The sequence below is a fragment of the Protopterus annectens genome, chromosome 2.part1 (genome assembly GCF_019279795.1).
Source record: "Protopterus annectens isolate FY-2018-M chromosome 2.part1, PAN1.0, whole genome shotgun sequence".
NCBI lineage: Eukaryota > Metazoa > Chordata > Ceratodontiformes > Protopteridae > Protopterus > Protopterus annectens.
The window spans coordinates 265503741-265519444 of record NC_056729.1 but is presented as its reverse complement, the minus strand read 5'-3'; positions in this window follow the sequence as shown (position 1 = coordinate 265519444).

Here is a 15704-nt window from a genome sequence, read left to right as displayed (position 1 = left end):
GAGTTGCCCATACCTTACTTGGATAGAAGGAGGTTTCTCTGTTCACCTGTGAGAGAGGGAGCTTTGAGCAGCCATATGTCCCTGGAGGAGTGGCTCCAGCCCAAATGTTAGTAGTTTATAGGCCATTTTGGGCTAATTTCTCTCTCTTTCATTTCCCTGCTGTAAAAAACGTGTTTGCACAGTTTTGCATGTCCAGGCAGTGCTGGTTAGCTAGCTCTAAATTATTCCCGGCTCCACCAAGTCTCCTCTTCAATTTTTCCCTTGAAAGTAGTCCAACTCTCATCCTAAGCACTTAAAAAGCATCTTACAGTCCAGCACTTGCTCAGACCTAATAGCAAGCACTGATATACCCCGACACTTGATTGCCCAGCAGGGCAAGGCTCATTATTCACCCCTCACCAACCAAGCGATGAAGCAGCTCACCGTACTATTCAGGCACAACCAAAGGGCAATTTCAGGTATACTCTCCAGTCCAACTAGTGAACCTGGGTATCCTGAGGCAATGTTACAACTGCTTCATGTACACAGACAATCCTCTCCTCCTACCACAAAACATTAACATATTAGAGAGATGCAATTATATAGCTAAGCTCTCTCCACCCAAAACTGGAAAAGGCAGTCATGAGGAGAAGGTTAACACTTGCACCACACCTCCAGCCTCACACAGACATACTAAACTAGCACTGGCAAAAAATACACATAAATACACAAAATCATACTCGGAGGCTCTAAATAAATACCTGCAAACGCATCAGAGACCTCCAAAGCAGACACCCAAAAAACCTGCACCTCCCATTATAAACTAGACAACACATAAAACACAAAATCAGTGTGCCACACTATCACAGCCCTTAAGGCGAAATAACATACCTAACACACTAGTAATAGGCAATTCTATAGTCAGGCACACTGACTTCCCACTCACTAGGCTGGACAAGGAGAAGGTTACTGTTAGCTGCCTGTCGGGAGCCAGAATCCGCCACATAACACAAGCACTCAGGTCACTCCAGAACAAGTACAAATATGACTCTGTCATTGTTCATGTTGGTGTAAAGGACCTGAGACGTACCTCCCTGGACTAAATGAAAAGAGACATGGAAGAGCTCTCTGATCATGTAGCCCAGGTGGGTATGACCCTGACCCTGAGTAGCATCCTGCCCTCACCAAGAATGATACCACAGTATAAAGAAAAAAATGATCAATTTCAACAATTGGCTAAGCTTCTAGTGTCATTCAAAGGGGATCCAGTGTCTGTCAGCCTGGGACAACATGCTCGGCAAGCCTCATTGATTCACAAGAGACGGCTTGCACCTGTCACCCCTAGGCTTTCAAATACTAGCCAAGGCTCTTGCTGCCTCCATAGTGCCTTTTTTAGGCAAGGCTCAAAAGTCAAACCCACCTCCGTAAATAGCACAAATAAAAAAATGAGGGTTATGCTACTCAATGCCAAGAGTTTAAATCTCAAAATGCACGCACTCGAAGCATTCCTCAGTATGGAGAATGTTGACATCTGTGCAGTAACTGAAACCTGGTTCAAGGCTCCACAGAGCACCCCAGTACTACTGGGCTACAACTCATACCACACATTTCGGCCACATAACATGGACCGAAACACAAAAGGAGGGGGTGTATCCATATTCATCAAGTATACCTACACCTCCAGGTTAGTGGCGCAGCATGATACCTCTGAGATCATCCATGTGCAACTAACATCGGGCAAATCTGCAATGCAAATTGTGGCCTGCTACATATCACCCTCCATGACCCAGGGCCACCACTCTGCCTTTCTGGAGACACTGGAAAACATGAAGGTCCTACCAAACACCCTGATATTGGGCGATTTCACTTACCCTACCATTAACTGGGAAAGCTACTCAAGTACAACCCCCTCCAGGTTCAGAGTTTCCTGGAATTTATCAACTCAAATGCCCTGGATCAGCTGGTAAACTCCCTACCAGAGGTGAAAACATATTGGACTTGGTCATCACCAACATGGACGACAGGTGTTCTGCACTGGAGTTCAACCCGTCACTGGTTAGATTAGACCATAAACTAATCACTCTGGATGTCCACACCACACCACCACCCCCAACCAAGGAAACCACAGTGAAAAACTTTTCTATAGCAAACTTCACCTTACTTAAGACAGAGGTGGTAAGTTTCACAGTCCCCACGCTAAAGGATAACAGTGTCCAAGATGCAGGAACCTTTACAAATGCAATCTATGAGCACCTACAAGGATGCATAGATTGTGCCATCCTTAGCAAAACAAAGACTCACTCCCCTAAGAGAAGGAAACCAGTCTGGTGGATCCCTGCCATAAACAGGCTATACACTAGAAGGAGGAAACTAGTTCAGAAAAAAAGCAAATCCCAAGAAGGAAAGACATCCCTGATCAGTATCAGTAAGAAACTAAGGTCCCTCATAAAATCATCCAAGGCTAACTTTGAAAGAAAAATAGCCAAGGATTCGAAATATAACCACAAAGCCTTCTTTAGCTATGTCAAGAATCTAAGTGGCAACTCACAGATATGCTCTGAGCTAGTGCAAAATAGCACAAAATATACTGAACCTACTGGTATTGCCAACATCCTGGCAGATCGATTCAGTGCAAACTTCAGCCCCCTCACACCCCCAAAAGGGCCCACAACAATACCGGAAAAGTGTAGTGTCCCATAAATCACAGATGCACAGGTGAAAACAGCCCTTTCAAAAGCCAAAAGCACAGCGTCAATGTGGTCAGATGGTGTCCAAGGCTGCATCTTGCATGAACTACAGAACAAACTAACCCTCCACCTAAACACACTGTTCAACCTCAGCCTCTCCACAGGCTACTTGTCCATAGAATTGTGCACAGCAATGGTTATTCCGCTCCACAAAGGAGGGGCCACAACTGACCCTGGTAACTATTGCCCCATAAGCCTGACTAGCCTGGTCTGCAAGGCTATGGAGCGCATCACCATGGAACTCATTAACAAAGACATTGGGAACCTCCAAACACTTGACCCGACCCAGTTTGGCTTTGTTAAGGGCAGATCATGCATACTAAACCTGGTTGACTTCTTTGAGACAGTCACCAAGGCCATTGATGAGGGGAAGGTGGTTTACACTGCCTACCTTGACCTTGCCAAGGCTTTTGACACCATTCCCCACTCGGAAATTATAGAAAAATGCATCAGCTTGAACATAAACCCCTACGTCACAAGATGGGTTGCCAACTGGCTTACAGACAGAACACAGACAGTAAGAATAGCGGGCTCCAGGTCCAACTCTAAACCAGTCACAACTGGTGTCCCACAAGGCTCAGTCCTGGGACCCCTACTGTTTGGCATATACTTCTCAGAAGTACAAGCAAACACAGGACGACTATGGCTAACCAAGTTCGCCGATGAGTGCAAACTGGGAGCCATAATTGACACTCCGGCTGACATGGACATTCTCCAAAAGGGCCTTACTGAGACGGACACCTGGTGTCAAAGTCATGGTCTCAAGCTAAATGCCAAAAAATGCATTGTCATCCCGTTTGGGTAAAACAAAACACTCATGAATTACCACATAGGTGGCAGCCCCCTTAATACAGAAGAGGTAATAAGAGATCTGGGGATCCAGGTAGATAGTAATCTCTCCTTTGACAGTCATATTGCCAAAGAAGCTAGGAAATCCTTCTATGTAGCCCATCTAATTACTAAAAGGTTCACATCTAGAAATAAAAAGGTTATAGTGCCCCTCTACTCGTCACTCATCAGACCCATCATAGAGTACAATGCCCCATTTGGGATGTACCTCACAAGACACTTCCAACAGCTGGAAAGACCACAAAAGTACCTCACCAAGAGGATTACTGGCCTCAAACATATGTCCTATGCAGCCCGACTGGAAAAACTCCGGCTGTACTCAGTGGCATATCGCTTACTCAGAGGTGATCTCTGCATGACTTACAAAGCCATGTCCAACTTAGAATTGATGGACATGCTCCACCTAAAGAAATCCAAGTCACTGTGAGCCACTCGCTCTAGTGAGCTAAACTTCACCACAACAATAAATAGAACATGCTGGAGGGATAGATTCCTGTCACAGAGACTCCCCATGCTTTGGAACAAAATTCCTAACTACATTAGGCAGAGCCCCTCACTAACACTCTTCAAGAGAAACCTTGACGAGTGGATGGGTAACAGAAAATACACCCCTGGAATCACTTCATTGGCTCTTCTTGACAGAGGCTCAGTTAATTAATCAATGGGGTGGCGAAGGGTGACACACTCTGGCTAGGCTTATAAATGCCCTTGGATGGATAGCCTAGTACCTACCTATGAACCTATACTCATCACTAATCAGGCCCATAATTGAGTATAACACCCCTTTTTGCATGTGCAAAGCAACTGCAGCAATTAGAGAGACTCAGAGGTTTCAAATTAAGAAGATCAATGGACTGCAGCATATGCTTTACACAGACTGACTAAAGTTCCTGTCACTATACTCAGTATCGTGTAGACTTCTTAGGGGGAGACTTATGCCTGGTTTACAGAGCAATCTGTGACCCAAACCTAATGAATTTGCTGCACAACCGAAAATCAAATGGGACTAGAGCTACTTGTTCCAGGGACCTAAATATGGCCTGCAACTAGAATGGGATGTGCCTTTTGTTGTATAAAAGGAAAGAGATGTATTGTTGTTTTTTATTCTGAGGAAGGCTGTCTTACTGTGAGCCAAAAAGCGCTTTAATTAAACTACTTTTGGACTACCTTTTGTTCCTGTGCTGACTGTCGTGGATTTATTTTCTGTTTTGGATCTTGAATGGGAAGTGCTGCAGGGACAGATTTGTCTCTCAGCGACTGCTGTGTCTTTGGAATGGGCTGCCAGTTCATGTGAAGTGAATCACCTCTATGACACTGTTCAAAAGGAACCTGGATGAGTGACTGGAGCACCATAAATTCTTACTGAGGATAGCTCCCACAACCCTCCTGGACACGGGGAGTCATTACTAAATACAATCCTGGGTATTGACCTAGAGTATCTATGATATTACACTGGGATGAAACAGCTAAGCTTGAAATGACCTTTGAGTTGATAGCCTAGTAACCTCCTATGATCCTATGAAATGCATGTCACAAAATATAATGGGCTGTCATATTTCAGTAAGTAGAATAAAAATATCCATTACCAGTCTGCATCACATTAATGATACTGCTCATGCGCATTCCCTATGTTGGCAGAAATATAAAGCTATTATACGAGACCAAGTCCTAAAAGAACCTAAACATACTGCATTGAGAGATCCTGGCAATATTCCAGGATTCATTTTAAATAGCATAGAACATGATTTAGCCACCCAACCCTAGCCCCCATACAGATTTTGTACCAAGTGAATGGAGAACAGTTACAGTCATTCCACTGTATAAGGGAGAACCTTCTACAGACCCAGGGAATTGCAGACCTATAGGTCTGATCAGTCTTATATGCTAAGTCATAGAAAGTCTTATCACGGAACTAATCGGTAGGAAATAGGGAACCTCCAAACACTGGACCTGGCTCAGTTTTCATTCATCAAGGGCAGATCATGCTTATTCATCCAGGTGGATTTTTTTGAAAAGATCACCAAAGTAATGGATGAAGGTAAAATGTTATGCATAGCATACCTCAACTTGGCCAAGGCTTTTGACACAGTCCCCCACTCAGGCATAATAGAAAAGGTAAATAAACTGGAAGTGAACTCCTTTGTCACCTGCTGGATTGCTAATTGGCTCACTGATAAAATGCAGGAAATTTAAGCAGATGACACTACCTCCACAGAGAGACCAGTCACCAGTAGAGTACCCTAGGGTATTGTGCTGGGATCTCTCCCGTTTGGCATCTACTTCTCTGCAGTAAAAGCCAATATCAAAGGCTCTGGCTGACTAAATTTACAGATGACTGCAAGCTCGGAGAAGCCCATGAATCCCCAAATGACTTAGCCATCCTGCAGGAAGGTTTATCCCAAATAAATAACTGGTACCAAAATCACAGACTGAAGCTAAATGCCAGAAAATGCATTATCATATCCTTTGGGAAGTCATTTACCCTGGGAAACTCCCACAATGATAATATGTCCCTAAGACTTGACCCAGTTGTTCAGGATTTAGGAACTTATTTGGCAGTGACCTAACCTTTGACCAACATGTGGCTACTGTCATAATAAAGTCCTTATATATTATACAGCTTATGAACAAAGGGGTTTTGCCTAGATCTAGGGATTCATTGCCCCCCTTTATTCAGCTCTCATCAGGCCAGTTATTGAGTATAATGCTTTCTTTGGCATGTATCTGTCCAGATGCATGCAACAACTAAAACAGCCACACAGATACCTTATTAAAAGGATACAAGGCCTAAACAATATGTTCTATGTGGGATAACTCATAGCCCTGTCACTATATTCAGTACCCTGCAGACTGCTAAGAGGTGACCTGCGTCTAGCATACAAGGCATTCCCTGACCCATTACTGATGGATTTGCTGTAGATCAGCAAGTCAAATAGCATCAGACATACACTTTATAGGGGTATAAACCTCTTTTGTAACATCAAAGAACAGTTTGGAGGGTCAGGTATATCTCACAGAGGATACTGCTGCTCTGTAACAGACCCCCAGTCCACATAAAACAAAGTTCATCCCTGTCCATATTCAAGTGCAACTTAGATCTATGGATGGGAAACAGAAAGTTTACCCCAGGACTGCCCCCTGTAACACTAATTTATTTATTTGACATTTGTTTACAGGGAAAGTCTGAGTGGGTATGAGCCCATTTTCAGCAGAGGCCCAGGGAGAAAAGCTCCACAGTACACATAAAGAGAATTAAATTGAACAATGGTTACAAATATTGAGACAATAAAGTAGTACAATATGTGAAATACAAAATAAGCAAAATATAAAGGCAAGCAATAAAGCTGACCATACATTATATACAAGGTAGGAAGAGAGTTCCTAATGTGCATGTCGTAAAAGCCATAGACGTTTTCTGGCAGGAGAACTAGGTAATAAATGTCAGTCAAATTCTGGGACAGAGAAAGGTTAGTTTAAGATTATAAAGAAAGGACATTAGAATGTTAAGTAATTAAAGTGAGGTGAGGCTAGAAAGTAGTGTACTAAAAAAAAAAATACTAAAATACTTAAAATGTACTTAAAAAGTACTAATGGATAGAGACAGATCATAATGCTTTATCCCATGCATGGGTCCCCTCAAATGAACTATGTTATGATCCCATTTATTTTTATTAGGGGTAATATATAATCGACCACGAGATAGGTAAGGGCAATCTAACACCAAATGGGATAAGTTAATTCAAGCACCAACATAGAAATTGGTTAGGTTTAAAATGGCCTGCAGTGGAAGCCAGGCTGTACTTATGACCCTATATGCCTAGCAAATATGCATTAAAGAACTATACAGCTCATTCCATTTCACACAGTTCTTTGTGGAGTAGGCCCAAATGGTAAACATGTCAATAGCCCTTCTGCTTCATTTGTTTACATCTCACACATACTTGGCTGCAATAAATAATCATGCCTTTTACTCCTCATGCTCTTTCAGATTCCAACATTTCACACACATGTAGGCCTGAGTAATTATTCTGTTTTTTGCAAGCCAGGAACAGAAATACTCCTTCATATATGCAGTTTCAAAACATAGCTGGCCTAACAAATGTGCATGATAATAGCTATGCTGCTCAAACATTTCAACATGGTACACGTTAAAGTAATAACACAAGCTAAATTTCTGCTGAAGCTACAGCTGGACAAACCCAACCAGTTATGCTTTTATCCAGATTAAAAAAAAAGAAAAACATTTTTACAGGGGAAATCAAGTCCTCCTACACAAAGATGCAGGGTTTTGCCTTCCACATGGTCATTACTTACATATAACAACTCTGCTGTCACACAACCATGGAGAAAACAATGAACTATCACAAGTGCTGTAATAGAAACAGCACCAGTGATGATGTTCTGTGTCATCACTAAGTTACAGCTTGTTCAGTTATGATCAATATTGCTCATCAAGAGTTTGCTCAGCTATCAGTGGAGCAATCAACAGACCAGTATATTATTAAACCCGCTTTAAACAACATTATAATACGTAAGCAGTGCCAGGTGTTAACGTATCCAGTGCTGACCAATGACATTTATTCCAAGTAACAGCAGCCCAAATAACACACTCCTTCCTTCAGAAAGCATTACCTAATAATCATGCACCAGAGCTGAAATACAGTGGTACAAAATGAGCAGCAAAATTCATTGAAAGTGGATCAGTATTTAATGACATTTAAATAGACTTTAGTGCACAGTCCATTTTTTTCTGAATTCGTGTTCATAGAAACCTCATAGGAGCTACTCCATTTAAAATGTGGTGGTCACTGCATTGAATGTTATATACTATATTGTCAAGATGACATTCAGTCTTTTTTTTTTGTCAGTGCCCATTGACTATCCAGCCTCCCTCCTGCTTCTCTTTTCATTTATTCCTCCAGGTTGAAAGGCTGTTTCATGAGTCATTTACTTTCACTCTGCCTGAAGGCAAGAGTCATATATTTACCTAATAAACATGTTAGTACTGTGGAAGGATTTCAATAAAAACCATAAACAATGCTTTATTAATTAATTATTTCAATTTTTCCAGTTCTCTGTTTATCCTGTTTATGACTACAGTTTGTCTAATATGTTTGCAGGTAAAATCTGAATATTATTAGATGTAAGATGGTCAAAGCATTTGAATTTCATGTTCTATTATCATTCGATAATTTTTTCCAGGGAAAAATGGAGAACCTAATGGCTTTGTTACTGGGTAGGTTCCTGGTGTTTGGTCAATCAATCATTAGACTGAATGCTTGGTATGTATGCCAAACTGATTGAATGTGAATTTTGTCAAAAGCACAGGATTTTAGAGGTAATTGGGAGTTTCACCATTAGGGGGATAGGTGTGTGTGTGTGTGTGTGTGTGTGTGTGTGTGTGTGTGTGTGTGTGTGTGTGTGTGTGTGTGTGTGTGTGTGCTTGTTTGTGACTGTGTGAGGGTTAAGGTTAGGGATAGGTGAAGGGATGGATTATAGGAGTGCTTGTGGAAATTTTTGAGGGTTAAGTTAGTATACAGATGTTATGTGACGTGTGTGTGTGTGTGTGTGTGTGTGTGTGTGTGTGTGTGTGTGTGTGTGTGTGTGTGTGTGTGTGTGTGTGTGTGTGTGTGCAGTGGTTACTGTTGCTGGAAGAATATCTGTAAGGTAAGGTATAGAGCTGAGATTAAAGTCAGGGGCAGTGTTAGGGTTAGCATGTTTTAGTACGGTGGAGCTTAAGTTTTATGTTCTATTTGCTCCTCACACTCAGTGATCAGGGTTCAAAGCTTTATCCACGCAAGCTCTCTGTTTTCTCACAAGTAACTGCTCAGTACCGAGCATAGGAGCATGTCTAAGAACAGTATACTTAAATGAAACACTTGGCTCTTCCAAGTAAACCAGAAAGACCTTTTAGCAGCCATTTTGTTTACAACAAATTGTTTTATTCATGGAGAACATGTGCATAATGAAATAAGACTTATGCGCCTAAATGTTTACAGATCCAGTGTTTACCCCTCAGTACTACCACAAAATATCAGGAGAAAGTAGAGTGCATACTATAGCTGCATGCCATTAGCATTATACTGCAAAAACTGTTAAGACATAATTTATTTGTTTGTTTGTTTTATTAAATTGTTTAGTCCTTTTGGCCAGAGAACCCATTTTCAGTGGAGACTCAGAGAAAATCTCCAGAAAATAGTACAAATAAATTGAAATTACAGAATGTATGACAAATGTAAATGCTGAATGTATATACATAAACCATGAACAATGCATTCAAGAAAATAATTCCCAAAATACAGACATTCATATGCATAATCTGTGCATTTGCTATAGAATTAAAAAAAGATAAATATTTTTGAAGGATATTGTTTTCCAGAATATTCCAAGAAAGTATGTGCATATACCATTTAGCATTCATTACATGTATTTGTTTAAAAGGAAGAGATACATGGAGTGATGAGTCATAGAGGCATATGTGGTGGGGAGATGGAAGAATGAGAGAGGCAGTGGCTAAAGGAAGGAAAGATGAGGGAGAGCATGGAGAAATGTAAAACATAGGAGTGAAATGACAAGAATGGACAGATTAGAAAGAATGGATCCAGGACAAAATGAAGAACAAAGAAAAGAAAGTCAGTACTATGAAAACACAGATGACAGTGTAACCACTCTGGAAGATCAGAGAACATCGCCTACACAACAGTATAATGATATAATAATAATAATAAATGATTTAAAAGAGAGAACATAACCTATATAACAGAGTAATAATAATAATAATATACAAAATGCTGCTGAGCCAGAGCAATGCACCAAACAATGACATCTCCCACTTTGGATGGCATCAGGGCTTTAATAAATTTGCTTTTCTGAACAGTTATACGGTAATGGCCAAGGTTTTTTTTTGCACATTTAATGTATACTGCTGTGGCAGTACAAAACTTAATAATACATTAATTGATCAATGCCTTTTGTTTCTATGGTGCTGAGCCAGTTTGTCTCTGAAACTGTTTATGGCTTGAAACACTGCACCTGGGTTTGAGCCAGCAAGTCTCTGTTACATTTTGTGGGGAGTGGCAGGGACTGAAGAAGTGAACAAAGGAAAACACAGCTTAAATTTTTTGAAGTTCACCATTACAAAATGTAAGACATGAGTCTTTTAGAGGATTAAACTAAGAAGGTTTTGCTCATGTTGCTCTTTGCAATCAGTGTAGTTAAATTTAGGAGTAGTACATGCCTAGGTTAGCATGCTTGCCCTCTGTGGCCTACATAGCTCTGCTTCTTTTCTTCTGAATGAGATGTGCTTAATGTTGCAGAGTTTTATTATGTCATGGAGTAATGTTGAAAATGTCGTAATGGTGGAGAACATGCAAAGCAAGCTGACTAGATCAAACTAACAGCCTCCCAAAGCACCTTTCTAAGAGACTAAAAGGGGACGGCTTTTACTGGGTGTTCCAGTTGTCAAAGAATACATTTGTTGTATACTTTTTTTTAACAATGTCTTGTATAAAATGTTGATTCTCAGTAGGACTCCTCAGACTAACAGTGTTTTTTTAGCAGTTTTCTAATTTTTTTCAGTTAATTTGCCTTGTATAAAGATCTGACTAGTTAAACCTCAAGTGTTATGACCAGATAAAAAACATTCAGACCTGCAGTGACTGAGATCCGGACAAAGGAGAGACACAGCAGACTGTTATCAGGGCATATGTCCTATTTAGCTTTAGCTCTAATCAGCCATTTCTTTAGTCTCTGTTATCTTGCTGTTAGTTCTGTTACGAAGGGTGGGGATTTCACAGATTAAGCAGACCAGTTTACATTTTTAAATACCACTATTCACTGACCATCACCTTTTCTGAAGTGTGAGACCCCTGTCATCCATTCTTACATCTCATCTTGACATGTTTAGAAATATAATGAGTAAAGTTTTCTGAGTCCGCTTAGTTATTTTTTACATTCTTTAGTAATTATAGTTGTTTTATATGACTGTTTAGAAATGTAACCAGTATAAGACAGGAATGCGTTAATCTTTACAGACAGCTCGCCATACTACATCTGCCTCAAACTATGTTGTGTACTTCCAGAAAGTCTTACCACAGCAGAGATGTAACAAGATAGGGACACTTTAATGGTGAACTACAAAAGCTGTGTGAGATTTATTGAGAAGTCCTAGGAGAATAAGCTAAAACATTTAATACTTATTCCCCCTGTGAAAGGAAGAAAATGGAATATTTAATAACGAGAGTATAAGAAGATTGCAGTTTAAGGAAAAAGAGATACTAAAACAAGATCAAATTTGAAGATTAGGTGGACTGCATAAAATACAAAGAAACATTTTATACAGAGAACTGGATCCATTTGCTTGATGTTCTGTGGTGACTGTCGGATCAAACATGGTGAAAGAGGTCAAGAATACCTCTGGTGAGCATGGGGGCAATTATTGTAGGGGTGAGAAAATATTAAGGGAACTGATTAACTAGAACATAAGGCATATCCCCTAGACAGATATATGAAGACTGAGTTGGCCATGTAATTCTCATCTTCTGGTAAACTTTATACTTCAGCTCATGTATGTAGGTGTCTATTTCCATAAAACTGCTGAAAGGTCTGGGACATCCTGAGACATTCACATAAGAACAATGTGAGTCGCCATCTGTATTTGTTGTGTATTCTAACTACATGGGTGACAACACAACTGGAAACAGAGTCCGCGACCTTTTGATTACTTTTCAAAGAAGACAACATAATCTGAAATGCCCACTTCTCTTTCTCTGTGAGGGTCTCCAGTACCTTGGCTGACACCTAGTCACAAATATCACAAGTGAAGCAGCGCTACCAGTATCTTAAATGGCCGACACGATGCTGCTCTGAATTCAGCTAACCTGCAGACCTTGAAAATGGGTACAAAGGTCCTTAAAAATGAAGTACATCCAGCCAAAAATCTGGACATCTAACTAGCATAAATTTGAATACCAAATAGCTCATAACTTTTCCTACTAGGAATGTGGGATACTGCTCGGAAATGTATGCTTAAAAGCAGAGTAACAAAATGATGGAAGCAATATAAGGACATTATCAAAGAGATTGTATAAAATTTGTCTGAAATGTATTACATTTTACCACACAATGTTATGTATTTTTGCTTTTGAAAAAGGGAGGTGTAAAATGTGTGTCGTCTTTCTTTAAGTTATTTCCACTAGTATGTTGCCAAGTAGCATGTTTTTTTCTGTGTAACTGACAGCTTCAAAATCCACATGTGATAGGAGGATTCAGAAAATTGTGTGACAAGGCAAATAAAGTCTGAAAATATGGGACATATTTCCAAAAATAAGTATGTCATCTGCAGGGGTAAATCAGGCCTCTTAATAGAAATGTTCCTCCAAAACTGGGACATTTGAGAGGTCTGCATATTATACTGAATAAACTACCTGAAATACAATGACTTTCATGGTACATGTTCTGATCCCAGCCTGATAGTAGCTTCACTGGTTAATTGTACTGTACTACTCACTGTGCGCAGCTGTCTAAACTTCCACTTATTGCTGTACTGGTCAATTGTCTGTTCTTTGTTTACAGTCCTGTTAGCTGTAGTGCTCACTAGAAAGAGGAACATGAGGACTGTGTGCTTGTATTCCTTGGATGTGCTGCATTGGGGAGACAACCTTTGGGAAAATTCATCAGTGGATATCAATGTACTTCTGTGGCTGCCCGTATAATGACCTTTGTTACTTCCTGTCTTAAATGTGTATTATCTTATGTTTATTGATAATTAACTTATCTTTTGTGCTCTGTTTGTGCATTCAGTCTCTATCACCTAATCTAGTAGTCCAGTTTATGGATCTACAACCATCTCTGTCACTGTGTACAAATGGTTTCACACATCTAGGAAGTATTTGTCCCTACAATTTCAGAAAACCTTTACACTTTCCTAACATGCTTTTGTGCGCCCATGGAATGTAGCTCCTCTTTTTCTTGTTTTCTGGTGGGAAGAGCATCAGCTTCTGCATAACTTTTTCCTGCCATCACACACACCCTTTTGGTGGCTTTCCTCTAGACTCCTTCCTGCAGTCTGACATCCCTTTGTTTGTTTGGTCTCAGAACTGCATACTGTAGTGTTTGACTTTTGGCCTGAACAAGGATCCGTTAGAACGACGGCGGTTTTTCTTTACTTCAGGAGTTTATAACTTAGAGGATACATGTTCACATTCTGTACACTGCCGACATGCCCTTTGCCCTCTGATCCTGCTAGTCCAGTCCTGGCTGGATAAACAACACAGATCATTCTCCTGCTGTTTTTGCACTAGTTTCATTCCCATCACTGTGGCGAATACCTGGTTTATAAAGTGAGGAAAACCTACAACAAAATGCCTCTTTTTGTACTGTTACATTTTTAGAAGACATGCCACTGTCATTTCTCATACAAATGAATGTCATATTTTAGAAACAAGCAGTTAATTGAAATCAGAGGTATTTCTGTAGAACACGTAGAACAGGTGTTAAACTGTACAGATCAGTGTGACACAATCTGTTATCTGTAGGTTTAATTTCTCATATTGTATTGTGTAGAACTTCTACTGTTTGGCCATAACAATACAATTTTTAAAGATACAGATTTTAATTCTGTGCCAGATTTGATCGATGACAGATGCAAACTATTTTCACAATCTCTTTTGAGGCACCCACATACCTTCGGCATTGGGTCTATATCATATGAGCGAATCGCACAAATTGCGAATGCTAATAATATCGAACGTACTGGACCTCAAACTTCCACAGCCCCCCACACCCCCCTGCTAAATATATATTCCAACTCCAAGATCGCACTACAGTGAGGAAGGGGAAATATCCCATTCTTCACTGTACCGCGATCTCAGAAAAAGCACTTTGATGTTTGGTACATTCGATATTATGAGCGTTCGCAATTTGTGCGATTCGCTCATATGATATAGACTCTTGGGCATTTACTTATTTTCTTCAGTGGTGATCCTGTATTCATACTCTAGGAGAATGATGAACTGATCAGTGCCGTCTATACAGAACGATGAACTGATCGGTGCCATCTATACCTTTCTGGTGCATCATCATTCTTCACCTAATTTACCTCTTATGTGGGTCTCTCATCCTGATATAGCCACTCTTTACCTATTAAGGGCACCCTGAAGTTTGTAAAATCAGTTACACATGCTATGTGTGCATACTTCCTTCTTAACTGTGTAATATAATTAAAGCATCTATTGACCTGATTACACCAGCTTGTCCTTTGGTAACCTTGGTTGTATGACTAGAATATGGCATTTTTTGAAAAGTACGACACAGTCCCAGTGATACCTCAGGATAAAAATAACTTTTATTATTGTGACTTGCACTGCAATTTTCATAATTAAAAGATAATTTATCTGTTAAGGTTGAGTACACTGTCCCTCGGTGGTGGTGCTGCGGTAAGCGTTGATGCCTCACAGTAAGACACTGTCCGGTTCGATTCTCAGCTAGAGCGTCTTCTGCGTGGAGACATACGTGAATGGGCATAACTTCGTTGAAGGTTGTGCGTCAGGCCTGGCAAGCCAGTACGTAAAAATCAACTGCCAGTCATTAGCGGGCCGGAGTTCCGCTGTGACTACCCCTAACTGGGAAAAACCGAAAGACACAAACAAACAAACACTGTCCCTTCTGTGCATTGGAATGGATGTAAATAGTATTTGTTGTTATAAGTGGCACTGCATTTTTTTTACATAATGACTGCACACAATTAATTACTTGTTCCTGTAACCAGTGCTGTCTTTTAATTTGTACCGGAGATGACACAATGATGTAAATTGTACAACTAGCAGTGTAATTTTCATATAGGACCATTAAGCATGATGACTTATTTGCCATTGTAACCTATATTGTCTTTTAACTTGCAATGGAGCTTTTTCTTACTAGGATGGCACTGCAAATGGGCCTCTCCTAGCTGGACCTTCTCAGTCATCAGATACAATGAATATAAATTAATGAGACAAAGAAAAGTAGGTACTCCGATATCCTGCCAGTGGATAAATGGTTCTTTTATGGTATTCTTATGATGTGTAATGGCCCACCTTTTGGTAGAGCATTTGAATTCAAATTTCCTACACAGTTGGTTATTACTGCCAT